Below are 14654 nucleotides of genomic sequence, written 5' to 3'. Positions count from 1 at the left end.
CCCAGAGGACTCCCAGACTGTGAGAGGGGGCATTCTGGGCTAAGGGACCACCCTCCAGTGCATGAATTTTTATGCACCAGGCCTCTAGTATATATATAAAAGGCTAAGTGTCCATCCTTCCCTCCGACCAGTAGCTGTGACACACAATGACCACCAGGGGGCAGACACTTTGACCTGTAGCTATGACGTGCACTGACGACCAGCAGCTGCCATGACATGCACTGGCCATTTAAAAATAAATGGCACCACGGACCTGGCCCTGACAAACCAACACTCGGCTTCCCCCAAGTGGGACACAGGCCCCAACACCACCCCAGAGCGACACCACCCCAAATCACAGCCAATGCTGCCAAGACCCCATGGCGCAAAATGCAGCCCACAGCCCAGCCCAGAAACAGTCACTGTGGGCGCTAGGTAATGATGTCACATAGCAACGCCCAGCTTCCTCTCCCTAGCAACTAGCCTCCTTGCAGTTTCTTCAGCCCAGGAATCCAACTTGCTTTATAGTCAGGTGCAAACATTTTACAGTTCAACCAAATGTTTGTGAAGCATTTTCCTGTGCTTCATCTCATTTGATCCTCATAGAAGTCCTAAAGTAAGTAGATAGGAGACTCAGTAGAATCCTATTTTGTTTTCATTGGCAAGACAACGGAGATTTAGAAAGTTTAGAAACTTGATCCGACTGAAAAGAAGAAATGGTGGAACTTAAAAATGATTTCAGGTTTTCTCACTGCACAGAATATAGTCAAACACTGCTACTGTTAAATATTTTACCCTTTTTTTCTCCCTGCGTGATCTATAATAATCTGCTTCATGTTGATATTTACTGCTGTGTTGCTGACAATTACTTGAAAGAGAAGTTGGGGTGCTTCACTGGGATGGAAAAAGTTTAGCTAAATCAGAAAGCAGATCTAATTAAGCATGTTTATTCTATATATATAAAAGGCTAAGTTGATTCACACATGCACAATGCATATAAAGCTCTCACTGGTGCCAATCACACGCGTGTGTTTCAATCTGTCATCGTCGATCGTGAATTTGGTTGATACTTCTATTATAGAGAAAGGGCGAATAGCGATATTAAAATATTTCTTCTAATTACTTTCCTTTCAATGTGCACGAATCCGTGCACCAGGACACTAGTATAATAAGTTATAGGAATATGGCATTATTAAGTAAAATAAGGGTTACCTGAACACAAGCACTGTGATATCACAGTGATCAACCTGATAACCAAGAGGGCTACCAACTAATTAATGGGCAAGTGGTGTATACAGCTGGACAAAGGGATGACTTCTGTCCCCAGCTGGTTGGATTTAACAGATCAAGATTTCATCATGCTACTCAGAACTCCACACAACTTAAAATGTATGAATTGTTTATTTCTAGAATTTTCCACTTAATATTTCAGACCATCAATAGCTGAAATGACAGAAAGCAAAACCACAGATAAGGGGAGACTACTGTACACAAGTAATATCCTATATAAGAAACTTGTAGATAATTTGGTGAGGAGGCCCAAGGCCTTCCTTACCCCAGATTCTCTATTCCTTATGATTTCCTTACCCTATTGACTATCTTTATAAGTTCTCTTTATGTGGGCACCTTGAGCCAAAAGAAACTTTTAATGGCTACCTGTATTCAACATTTTTTTTAAAAATCTGATGAAAATCATACTACTCTCTCTAAAGTTTCACCACTGACTTCTTTGTCTTTGTCAGAACATCATCATCACATGTTGATCAGGCATTCTCATTTGGCACATATTGTCGATAAGTATAAGTAGGAAGCTGAATTATTATTTAATAAATTCACTTTAAAAAATACTTTTTAGCTCCCAACATGTGGCTCAGTTTGTTGGAGCATCATCCCGTACACAGAAAGAAAAAAAAAGGTTGTGGGTTCAATCCCCAGTCAGGGCACATACGGGAGGCACCAATCAATGTTTCTCTCATATCACTGTTTCTCTCCCTCCCTCTTCCTTCCTCTCTCTCTTTTTTTTTCTCTCCCTGCCTCCCTCCATCTTTCTTTAAAATCAAGAAACTTTCTTTAAAATCCTTGGGTGAGGATTAAAAAAATCCGTTGTAAATATGAAGTACATGAGGGAAAAATATAAGAAGTGAAACCACTGGAATGTTGCATGATAGGAATTAAACCTGCCTATTAGTTTTCAATAGTTTTCTCACTGGGATCCTCCCACTCCCAAATAATCAGTAAACTTCATATAAAAACTTCCTGGTGGGTCCTTATTAATTTTGACTGAATCCCTGAAAGAGGAAGAAATTCATGAGAGAGAATTATCCTATATAACAAAACGTTAATATGCAAATTGTCCAAACAGCAGAACGACTGGTTGCTATAACATGCACTGACCACCAGGGGGCAGATGCTCAATGCAGGAGCTGCCCCCTGGTGGTCAGTGCACTCAGCTAGAAGCCCTGAGCTGGGCTCATGGCTGGCTAGTGCAGCAGCAGTGGTGGGAGCCTCTTCCACCACCACAGCAGCGCTAAGGATGTCTGACTGCTGGCTTAGGCCGATATCCCCCAAGGGTTCCCGGACTGTGAGAGGGTGCAGGCCAGCAACCCCTGTCCCTTCCCACCCCACCCCACCACGAGTGCATGAATTTCATGCACTGGGTCTCTGGTATCTTATATAATAAAAGGCTAATATGCGAATCGACTGAATGGCAGACAACCAGTCACTATGACGTGCACTGACCACCAGGGGGCAGACGCTCAATGCAGGACCTGCCCCCTGGTGGTCAGTGTGCTCCCACAGAAGCCAAACTCACTGCCGGGAGCTTCTCCTGCCTCCACAGCCGCGCTAAGGATGTCCGACTGCCAGCTTAGGCCTGCTCCCCTGTGAGAGGGAGCAGGTTGGGCTGAGGGACCTCCCTGAGTGCACGAATTTCGTGTACCACGCCCCTAGTCACTTTATAACAAGAGAAAACCACCTTATTTGAAGGAGCTAGTAAGATGTAAAAAGCAAGCGAATAAATAAATCTTTTCTCTAGTCTTTTTTTATGTGTGCATAATTTGAAATAAAAATTTTTCTAAGAATTTTTATGTAATTTCTCTTATTTCTATAGTTCTTGTTCCTACTTTAGCTGCACTAACAATTTGAATCTAAAAATGGGGAAGTGAAACATTGACCGCCCTCACGTAACAATACCCAACCAGCATGAAATGATACCTAATTTGTTCTTCTCCTCCACCTTTACCTAACTCTAGCAGATCTCATTTTGCCAAATTGCCATCTGGGAATTTAAGTGAGAAACGGTTTCTGAGTCTTGGCTAATTAAACTCTAAAACTGTTAGTGGCAGGGCTGCTAGAGCAGAGCACTTCTCAAAGACGAAGGTGGGACAGTGTGAGATGAGTTCTTTGATAAGGGGCAGCAAAACAAAGCAAAAATTTAATTTGGCAGCAAAAGCGTGGCTAGAGTGAAAAACTGGGATGAACTCACAAAACTAGGCACCGTATCACCACACAGAGCCAAGGGAGCACATAGTGGGAAAACCTGTGTTCCGTGTTGGCCCACACTCAGTGTTACCAGAAAAACCACTTGAAACCTGGGAGGCAGAATATTCTCCTTGGCTAGTTGACATCAGCTCATCGGAAACACAGAGGACCTTGGGCCATCTAGAAAAGGCAGCCTGGTGCAGAAGAAGGGTTAAAAATAACAAGGGTGATTCATGAGGAAATCAACTGTAGACAATGCCTTTAGGATTTTAGAACAGAATCTTACGGACAGTAAAAGATCTGGTTACAAGGCACCGATAAGTAGACTTGGGGATTCTGTAAATGGTGTCATACCCTGTTCACTCAAAGCGGGAGCGAACTAATGGAATATTCACAATAGCTTTATTATAAACTTTTCACTCTGATTCAATCTCCCTTTCCTCAAACATCTGATTGTGTATACCAAGGCTAAATGTGTGTTGACTGTGCAAGCCCAGGATAAAATTTACTCACTGTGTTTACAAGCACCAGAGGACAGTGGAAAATACAAGGCTTTCCTCAGTTATTTCATAACTTAAGCAGTGTGTACACATAAACCTGAACATTTAATAAAGGCAAGGAAACACAAGAAAAACCCAGCCAACATTAAATAAAAGTAATAATTACAGGATTTCAGACGGGCTTTTTAATTTCTTTTTCTTTAGTATACCTCAATGGAATAAATCCAAAAGGATCTTAAGCAGTTTATTAAAAATATATCATTATAATGGTATAAAAGTAAATAGTTGAAAAAACCAGTGGAAGTGATAAAAAACATGGAGGGGACAAAACCAGAATAAGATTAAAAATAAATGCTTGTCAAGGTACTTACACAGATGCTTTAGGCTGTATAGTGTGATATAATGGGAAAATTCCCAACAGCTTTCCTAGTGGGTAAGGCCACCAGATTTAAAAATCAGATAAACCTGGATTTGAATCCTAATACTGCCATTTCTGGACCATGTATCCTGTCTGAGCTTCAGTATCCTGACCTATAAAATGGAGATGCTGTTTACTCCAAGAGATGGTTGGGATGATTAAATTTAAATGATACACTGATAGCACCTAGCATGATGCCTGACAGAATAAGAACTCAATAATTTGTAGCTGTAAATAAATGTATACAATCATGAATTGAAGTCATTTTCTTATAGATTCATGGTAACTAATGGCATTTAGACAAATGGCAATTTATTGAAAACTTACGCTAGAGACCAGTTATATAGCTCCCTGATGACCTGGCTTCCTCTGAGGCTAAAGTTTAATATACCTGAAAAAAATAATGGATTGCATTTTTTTCAATTTTATTTTTTCCATCACCATTTATTCTCTCTATGCACTCTTCCACCTCCACATTTCCCCCCAACCCCCACCCCCACAATCACCACACTGTTGTCCATGTCCTTGAGTTCTTTCTTTTTGGCTCAATCCCTTCACCCCTGGATTGCATATTTTTAAAGCAATTTCCATGAGAAAGAACTGGCTATCAAAGGGTTCAACGACCTGGAGGTCTTCAAAAGGCCCTTGTAAAAAAAAAAAAAGGCAAACAACAGGCCCCTGTACTCTGCCAACCAAATAAGGATGAAGCCTCCCAAAATATGCTACATGTTTCTGTGGGGAAAATGCTTTTGATAGACAAGTTCATCATACAACTTAATTCTACTTCACCATATAGATACATAGATAATTTAGGCCCCAGGTTACTATGTCTTAGCTGTAATTTTAACGTGGGAAAATTTTAAGGTTGGTGTTCCTGATGGCCAGCTAGGGTAGCCATGGTGAGCGGGGTGTGGGGAGGAGTTAATGAAATGCTCATGGGGCATCTATGATAAGCAATTTTACTCCTTGGTGAATCTTTCAAGATAAATTAGTTGCAAAATGGACCTGCAGAATAATATGATAGAACTAGAGGCCTGGTGCACGAAATTCGTGCACGGGGGAGGGGGGTGTCCCTCAGCCCAGACTGCACCCTCTCCAATATGGGACCCCTCGAGGGATGTCCGACTGCCTGTTTAAGCCCGATCCCAATCCAGGACTGCTGGCTCCCAACTGCTCGCCTGCCTGCCTTCCTGATTGCCCCTAACCACTTCTGCCTGCCAGCCTGATCACCCCCTAAACACTCCCCTGCCTATTTGCCCTTAACTGCCCTCCCCTGCAGGCCTGGTCACCCCTAACTGCCCTCCCCTGAAGGCCTGGTCACCCCTAACTGCCCTCCCCTGAAGGCCTGGTCCCTCCCAACTGCCCTCCCCTGCTGGCCTGATCACCCACAACTGCCCTCCCTTGCAGGCCTGGTCCCTCCCAACTGCCCTCCCCTGCTGGCCATCTTGTGGTGGCCATCTTGTGTCCACATGGGGGCAGCCATCTTGTGTGTTGGAGTGATGGTCAATCTGCATATTACTCTTTTATTAGATAGGATAGAGGCCTGGTGCACGAGTGGGGGCCAGCTGGTTTGCCCTGAAGGGTGTCCCGGATCAGGGTGGGGGTTCCCTTGGGGCGTGGGGTGGCCTGGGCCAGGGGCCTATGGTGGTTTGCAGGCCGGCCACACCCCCTGGCGACCCAAGTGGAGGCCCTGGTATCTGGGGTTTATTTATCTTCTACAATTGAAACTTTGTAGCCTGGAGTGGAGCCAAGCCTTCTGCTTGCTCTGTGGCAGCAGCCTTTTTTTGGGAGATTTATGTATCTTCTATAATTGAAACTTTGTAGCCTTAAGCGGAGGCCTGGGCTGGCCAGGGTGTGCGGAAAGCTTGGCTTCCTCCATCGCCAGGGGCAACCCTAGCCTCCTGCTCTTTCCAGCTCCGTGGCTGCCACCATTTCTGTTTGGGTTTATGTATCATTGAAACTTTGTAGCCTTGAGTGGAGGCCTAGGCCAGCAAGGGCAGGCAGAAAGCTTGGCTTCCTCCATCGCCGGGGAAACCCAAGCCTCCCTCCTGCTCTCTGAGGCCGTAGCCATCTTGGTTGGGTTTATTTGCATATTCGCTCCTGATTGGCTGGTGGGCGTGGCTGGTGGGCGTAGCGGAGTGGTGGTTAATTTGCATATTACTCTTTTATTAGATAGGAGGATTGGTGTTAGGTATCTGCCAAGATGATAATTGACAATTTTAGCATAGTTCATTTACCGGGACCAGTTGTCTATAGAGGTCAATCATAATATAGAGTTCTTATCTGTTGTCTGTGATAGGGGTGAATGCATCTAAATCATCCAAAACTGACTGCAAGTTATTAACAGGCAAGCTGAAAAGAACCAAGGCTAGAATTAGAGTTGTAAGACTTACAATTACCAAGTAAATTATAATATATATTCTATTAGGAACCATTCTATAGCAAACATGTAAAAAGATATAGAGCATAAAATTTTGTGGAAATTATTTTCTTAGCTAGACCAAGCTATTTCTCCATTGAAATGACCACTAGGATGCAGGTTATTGGTGCAGAATTAAGGTGGTGCTAAATGGAAAAGAAATAAGACATTATAAGTGAAAATTAGGAGAATTTAGAGCTTTGTCAGATTAGAAGGCACGGTGGAAAGAAAAGAAATGTGACTTTTATCGTGAGAAACGTTCACACTAGAAGAATGATGTTACCCTTAACAAAAACAAGGAAAGCAAGAATGATTTGTAGGGACTGGAGATGAATTCCACAATCAAACTGAAATACCTAACAGGTAGCAAGAAAAGATGCAAGTAGGTAAGATGGAGTTTGGAGGTCAGAAGAATAGGTAATTAAGTTTTCATATTGGGTTCCTTCTTCACCCATGGGTTTTTGTGCATGTTTTTTTGTTTTGCTTTGTTCTTTTGTTGGCACTATTACAGATATCCTCCTTTCCCCTCACTTTGCCCATGTTTTGTTATGAAAATTTTAAAATATAAATCAGTGCACACCTGTATATCCTACATCAATATTCTACCATTTACTATATTACATTCCTAACCCTCTATTATCTCTATTCATCCATTATTCCACTTGAATACTTAAGCATACTTATCACTAACTTGAGTTCAATATTTGTTTATGCATTTTAATGTAAAATATATACAATAAAGTGCACAAATCTTAAGGGTACATTCCCTGAGTTTTGACAAGTGCATACAGCTGTGTAACCAAACTCCTATCAACATATAGACCATTACTATGATTTCTGCCACCCCAGAAAATTTCCTCATGCCCTTTGCTAGTCAATCCCTGCTCCCACCCCTCCAGAGGCAGTCATTCTTCTGATTTTTCTCCCCAACACAATTTAGTTTTGCTTATTACAGAATTTCATATGAACACTAGAGGCCCGGTACACAAAATTCATGCACAGGGTGGGGGTGTCCCTCAGCCCAGCCCGTGCCCTCTCGCAATCTGAGACCCCTTGGGTAGGGTCCCTAGGCCTGGCCAGCAATCAGGGCCTATTGGGGCTTTCCTTCCCCCTGCTGCTGGCTGTTGGCCCCGCCCCTGCTGCTGCTACTGCTTGCCATCTGTGTGACACTGCCCCCCCCCCCCCACCACCACTGGTCGCCTCCCTCTGCGGGCGACAGGTGTGGGGTGCAATTGCTTGGCTGGCCTGGGCCTCCCTCTGTGGGGCGATCAATCATAGGGTCCCCAGATCGATTGCCCTGCAGAGGGAGGCCCTGTCTGGGCAATCGTGGGGCAATGATGGGGCCCCCTGACCAATTGCATCACACCCGCCTTGGCTGGCCTGGCGCCAGTGCATGTCATAGCATGGCTGTCCGGACAGTCATTCTGCTGTTCGGTCATTCGGTTGATTTGCATATTACGCTTTTATTATTATAGATCATCTGCATTGAGTCACTCAAAAGATTACAGAAATGCAAGCTTTTGAATTTGATTTGAAGTAATTTTAATAGGTTTTCTTTTCCAAGTTATAAAGATAACAGAGAAGCACATACATACACACGAAAAGAAAAATTACTTATTTCACCATAACATTTTATTTACAAAATTTGTGTCATACTTCACACAGTTGTGCAACAACCATCACCATTAGATTTCAGAACTTTTTTATTATCCTGCAAAGAAACCCCACATCCATTAGCAGTGACTCGCTATTCCATTTTCCTCCCAGTTCCAGCATAATGTTTTCAAGGTTCATCCCTATTGAAGAAGTACGTATCAATATCTCATTGCTTTTTAAAAATATATATTTCTTTATTGATCTCAGAGAGGAAGGGAGGAGGAGAGAGAGAAACATCAATGAGAGAGAATCATTGATCGGCTGCCTCCTGCACGCCCCCCTACTGGGAATCGAGTCCGCAACCCAGGCATGTGCCCTTGGCCAGAATTGAACCTGGGATCCTTCAGTCTGCAGGCTGACACTCTATCCACTGAGCCAAGCCGGCCAGGGCCTCATTGCTTTTTATAGCTGAATAATATTCTAAGGTGTAGATATATCACATTTTGTCTATGCGATTCATTAGTTGATAGATGTGCATTGTTTCCATTTTTAGAATGAATAATGCTTTGAATATTCATGTACAAGTGTTAGTGTGAATGTGCTTTTATTTTGCTTGAATATATACCTAGGTGTAAAATAGATGGCTCATGTGGAACCTCTGTGTTTAAATTTTTGATGAACTGCCAAACTGTTTTCCAAAGTAGCTGAACCATTTTATATTCCTATGAGGAATGTATGAGGATTCAAATTTTTCTACGTCCTTGCCAACACTCGTTCTTGTCTATCTTTTTTATTATAGCCACCCTAGTGAGTCTGAAGTGGTATCTCATTGTGGTCTTGATTTGCATTTATCTATTCACTAATAATACCTTTTCATGAGCTCACTGGACAATTATATATACACTAGTGGCCCGGTGCACGAAATTCGTGCACATTAAAAGGGAATTAATTAGAGGAAATATTTTAATATTGCTATTTGCCCTTTATAATAGAAGTGTCAGAGATGAAAGAAAATTAGTAAAATGTATATGAAAACCTTCCTCCTGTCAGAGTCTGGGGCACACCACAGGACCCAGAGTCAAGTCCCCGTCCACCCACATGCGCCTCAAAATCACGTGAGACCCATACCGGGCTGCCCCCCCCCTCATTGGGATAGATCCAGACCTGGCTAGTCCCACCCTTGTCAAGCCCCATTAGGCAGGGAACGTAGCCTCAGGTCCCCTGGCCTGGCGCCAGGATGGAGGGCATGGCCTGAGGTCCCTCAGCCCAGACTGGGGTGGGGGGGTGTGCCTTGAGGTCCCCCATCAAGCCCCGCCAGGTGTGGGACATGGCCTGAGATCCCCTGACCCAGCACTGGGGGTGCACCTTGAGGTCCCCTGTCAAGCCCCACCAGGCAGGGGGCCACAGCCTCAGGTCCCCTGGCTCAGTGCTGGGGCGGGGGGTGCAGCCTGAGGTCCCCCAGCCTGGTGCCGGGGTGGGGAGTGTGGCCTGAAGTCCCCTGTCAAGCCCACCTAGTGGGGGGCATGGCCTAAAGTCCCCTAGCCTGGTGCTGGGGCCAGGGGAGCAGTCTGAGGTCCCCTAGTCCAGCACCAGGACAGGAAGCACACCTTGAGGTCCCCCGTCAAGCCCCACCAGGTGGGGGGTGCAGGCTGAGGTCCCCCGGCCTGGCGCTGGGGCGGGGGGAGCAGCCTGAGGTCCCCTAGCCCAGCACCAGGACTGGAAGTGCACCTTGAGGTCCCCTGTCAAGCCCTACCGGTGGGGGGTGCAGCCTGAGGTCCCCTAGCCCAGCACCAGGACGGGAAGCACACCTTGAGGTCCCCTGTCAAGCCCTGCTGGGTGTGGAAGGCATGCTGAGGTCCTCTGTCAAGCCCCATGGGGGCGGGGGAGGGCATAGCCTCAGGTCCCTGCTGATTGCTTGTTAAGGCTCCTTATGGGAACTTGGCCTCAGCTGTGGGTGCAGCCATCTTTGTGACGGAGTGATGGTTAATTAGCATATTCCCTCTTTATTAGATAGGACTAGAGGCCCAGTGCACGAAATTCATGAATTCAGGGGGTCCCTCAACCTGGCCTGCACCCTCTCGCAGTCCAGGAGCCCTCAGAGGATGTCTGACTGCTGGCTTAGGCACAGGGAGTGGGCCTAAGCTGTCAGTCAGACATCCTTAGTGCTGCCGTGGAGGAGGGAGAGGCTCCCGCCACCGCTGCTGTGCTCGTCAGCCATGAGGCCGGCTTCTGGCTGAGCGGCACTCCCACTGTGGGAGCACACTAACCACCAGGGGGCAGCTCCTGCGTTGAGTGTCTGCCCCTCTGGTGGTCAGTGTGCATCATAGCAACCAGTCATTCCACTGTTCAGTCAACTTTGCATATTAGCCTTTTATTATATAGGATACTAGAGGCCCGGTGCACGGATTCGTGCACCTGTGGGGTCCCTCGGCCTGGCCTGAGGTGATTGAGCCAAAACCAGCTCTCTGACATCCCCTGAGGGGTCCCAGATTGCGAGAGAGCAGTTCTCAGGTGACACCCCGAAATTGGGCTCCCTCCTCCCTGGTTCTGGGTGCGTCACCCCAGAACCGCAGCTCGGCAGCTCCTGCGTTGAGCGTCTACCCCCTGGTGGTCAGTGTGTGTCATAGCTACAAGTTGGAGCATCTGCCCTCTGGTGGTCATTGCACGTCATAGCTACCAGTCAGACAGTTGGACAGTCGCTTAGGCTTTTATAAATAGAGATATATTTTTGGAGAAATGTCTATAAAATCTTTTGCTCATTTTTGAATTGTGTTGACTTTTTATTGTTGAGTTGAAGGGGTTTTAAAAGTATATTTTGGATACAAGTCCCTTTTGAGGTATATGATTTGCAAATGGTTTCTCCCATTCTATGAGTTGCCTTTTCACTTTCTTGATTTTTTTTTTTTTTTTTTTTTTTTTTTAGTAACATTTTTATTTTGGTGAAGTCTAATTTAGCTGTTTTTGCTTTTGTGGCTTTGGCCTTTGATGTCGTATGTCAATGTATCTGTAATATATTTTAGTAAATGGTATGAAGAAGAGATCTTTTAAAAAGAAAACTAACTCTGTACTGTCCACACCATTATTATAGTCAAACACTTATGTAGAGCTAGGTCTGATTTGGGCTCATTGTCAAATCTTTGTTAATTTTTCTTAAGGTAGTCCCCAAAGTAGCCTGAGTGTAGAATTCAAAAGAAATAGTGATACCTACAATTCTACTTCTGCCCACCTTTGTTAACCAGGTATCTTGCACTCTAAGGCATTTATTAAATGCTGATTGGATTGGATTGGATTGGATTGGAAAGCAGTTTTAGGGAGACATGTGAACAATCACAGAATAGCCAATACTGTGATCCAGCACTGTTCATAATGTTTCCATTTCTGCTTGGGTCATCTCTGCTCTTGCCAAAACTGCTCTTTCAACACATTTTCAATACAATCGTGGTAATCATTAGTGTTGTTTGTCAAATATTTCCAGTTCTCTACCCTTTCAGACCCTCTTATGGTTAGGTACAATCCTGTGCCTAATTCCAGCCAATGCATTAGGAGTGGAATATCATGTCTGGGCCAGAGTTTGCTGGGTAGGCACTTTCCAGCTGGCTGCTCCATCAGCCTGGTCCCTAAGTGACTAAGGTTAACAGAACTCTTTTGTCAACCAATTGGATGAGTAGCATGAGCAGAAATAAAACTTTAAAACACCTTTGTTGTTTTAAGCCATTGAAAATTTCAGTAGAAAGTTAATGAAGTATAACAGCCTATCCCAGTGGTCGGCAAACTCATTAGTCAACAGAGCCAAATATCAACAGTGCAACGATTGAAATTTCTTTTGAGAGCCAAATTTTTTAAACTTAAACTTCTTCTAACGCCACTTTTTCAAAATAGACTCACCCAGGTCATGGTATTTTGTGGAAGAGCCACACTCAAGGGGCCAAAGAGCCGCATGTGGCTTGCGAGCCGCAGTTTGCCGACCATGAGCCTATCCTAACCAATCTACCAGTCACTGTCCTCTTAATTCACTGGTTTGCTCTCTTGAATGGGAGATAAAGGGACGGTTTGAGGTAGAGCATGAAGAAATTGGGCCTGAAGTGACTTCACCTTTATATCTTCATTCACTCTTCTCATATGCATAATAACTACAATTACATTTTAGTGTAAGCCCATCATTTGAAAATAAAAGCTAAGTGTTCCAGAAGTATTCCAGTGTTCAAAAAGTAAAAGCCCTGGAAAATGAGCAATTCCATAAAAAGTAAAAGAAACATATGTAGCTACACTGAATAGGTAATAACTTCCAGAGGAAAAAAAATACCAGTTTTTCAATACAAGGCAAAACCTTCAACACAGCCCAGAAAGACTATTGTAAAGAAACATGAAATTCTTTCACCAAAATTGATACATATTTACCATTTTAAATCTATTCCATGGCCTTCTTATGCTTCTATCTAGTGGGCATTTACAAAACTCTTTTGACATTCATGTTGTGCCCATTCTCCAACCACACTGAACACCAAGGCCTCAGCAAAATGTAAATTGGCATAAACTGTGAGTTATTAATATAAAGAAAGTGCATCTATATATGATTTGATAAACTGATCATTTGGCAAGGTGCTGTCTTGACCTAGAGCTTTTACAATACTGGAGCTTTTATAATCATAACCCAGATGAAATAAATAGAAAGGAGGAGCATTATGTATCCAAGAGTTTCAGTACAGATTATTTATTTCTGCTTAATGATGATTAGTTATAATTTTAGCATTTCTAGAAGAAACAAGCTGGCCAAGAGCTTCGGAGGAAATGTGTCCCTTTGGCTCTGTATGGAACATGAAATCTCCTGGTATAAAGCACTTCCACCAGGAAAGGATTCTACATTTTGAGGCTGAATGAATTGCCAGTATGAAATAATTACTAGCAAAAAAGCTGGGACTACTATAAAATTAATTTTGGAATTGGAATTGATTTTGAAACTAGCTTACCAGCTAAATTGTACTGCCACCATTATAGGCAGACAACTTAAACAGCTGTTGAAAATAACAGTTTTATTTTTATCATGCATTTTTTATTAAAATGTTCATATTTTGCAAACATAAATGTAGTTTCAAAATTTGCCTGATCAATATGTTGTATAAATATTTGATCAAATGCCTATGAAAAATTATGAAATCTATGGCTTTTTTATTCACCAATAACGAACTCATATAAAGAGAAACTAAAAAAATAAAAAAATCCTATTTTCCATTGCAACAAAAAAAATTAAGGAATAAAAACTAGGAATAAACTTAAGCAAGGAGGTAAAGGACCTGTACTCAGAAAATTACAGGACATTGAAAAAAGCGATAGAGGAAGGCATAAACAAATGGAGGAATAAACCGTGCTCATGGATTGGTAGAATTAACATCATTAAAATGTCCATACTACCCAAAGCAATCTATAGATTCAGTGCACTCCCCATTAAAATACCAACGGCATATTTCAAAGACCTAGAACAAACTCTCCAAAAATTCATCTAGAATAAAAAAAGACCCCGAATAGCTGCAGCAATCATGAGAAAGAAGAATGTGGGAGGGATCACAATACCAGATATCAAGCTATATTACAAAGCCACTGTTCTCAAAATTGCCTGGTACTGGCGCAAGAACAGACATATAGATCAATGGAACAGAACAGAGAACCCAGAAATTGACCCAAACCATTCTGCTCAATTAATATTTGACAAAGGAGGCAAGAGCGTACAATGGAGTCAAGACATTCTGTTCGATAAATGGTGTTGGGAAAATTGGACAGATACATGCAAAAAGATGAAACTAGACCACCAACTTATACCATACACAAAAATAAACTCAAAATGGATTAAGGACTTAAACATAAGACAGGAAAATATAAAAATCTTAGAAGAATCCATAGACAGCAAAATATCAGACACATGTTGTAGCAATATCTTTACCAATACAGCTCCTAGGACAATGGAAACTAAGGAGAAAATAAACAAATGGGACTACATCAAAATAAAAACCTTCTGCACAGCAAAAGAAACCATCAACAAAACAACAAGAAAGCCCACTGCATGGGAGAACATATTTGCTAATGTTATCTCCGGTAAGGGTTTAATCTCCAAAATTTATAGGGAACTCATACAACTTAACAAAAGGAAGATAAACAATCCAATTTAAAAATGGGCAAAGAACCTAAATAGACACTTTTTGAAAGAGGACATACAGAAGGCCAAGAGACATATGAAAACATGCTCAAAGTCACTAATCATCCAAGAGAT

Source organism: Plecotus auritus (genome assembly GCF_963455305.1).
Source record: "Plecotus auritus genome assembly, chromosome: 4".
NCBI classification, from domain to species: domain Eukaryota; kingdom Metazoa; phylum Chordata; class Mammalia; order Chiroptera; family Vespertilionidae; genus Plecotus; species Plecotus auritus.
Note: the sequence above shows the minus strand (reverse complement) of the source record.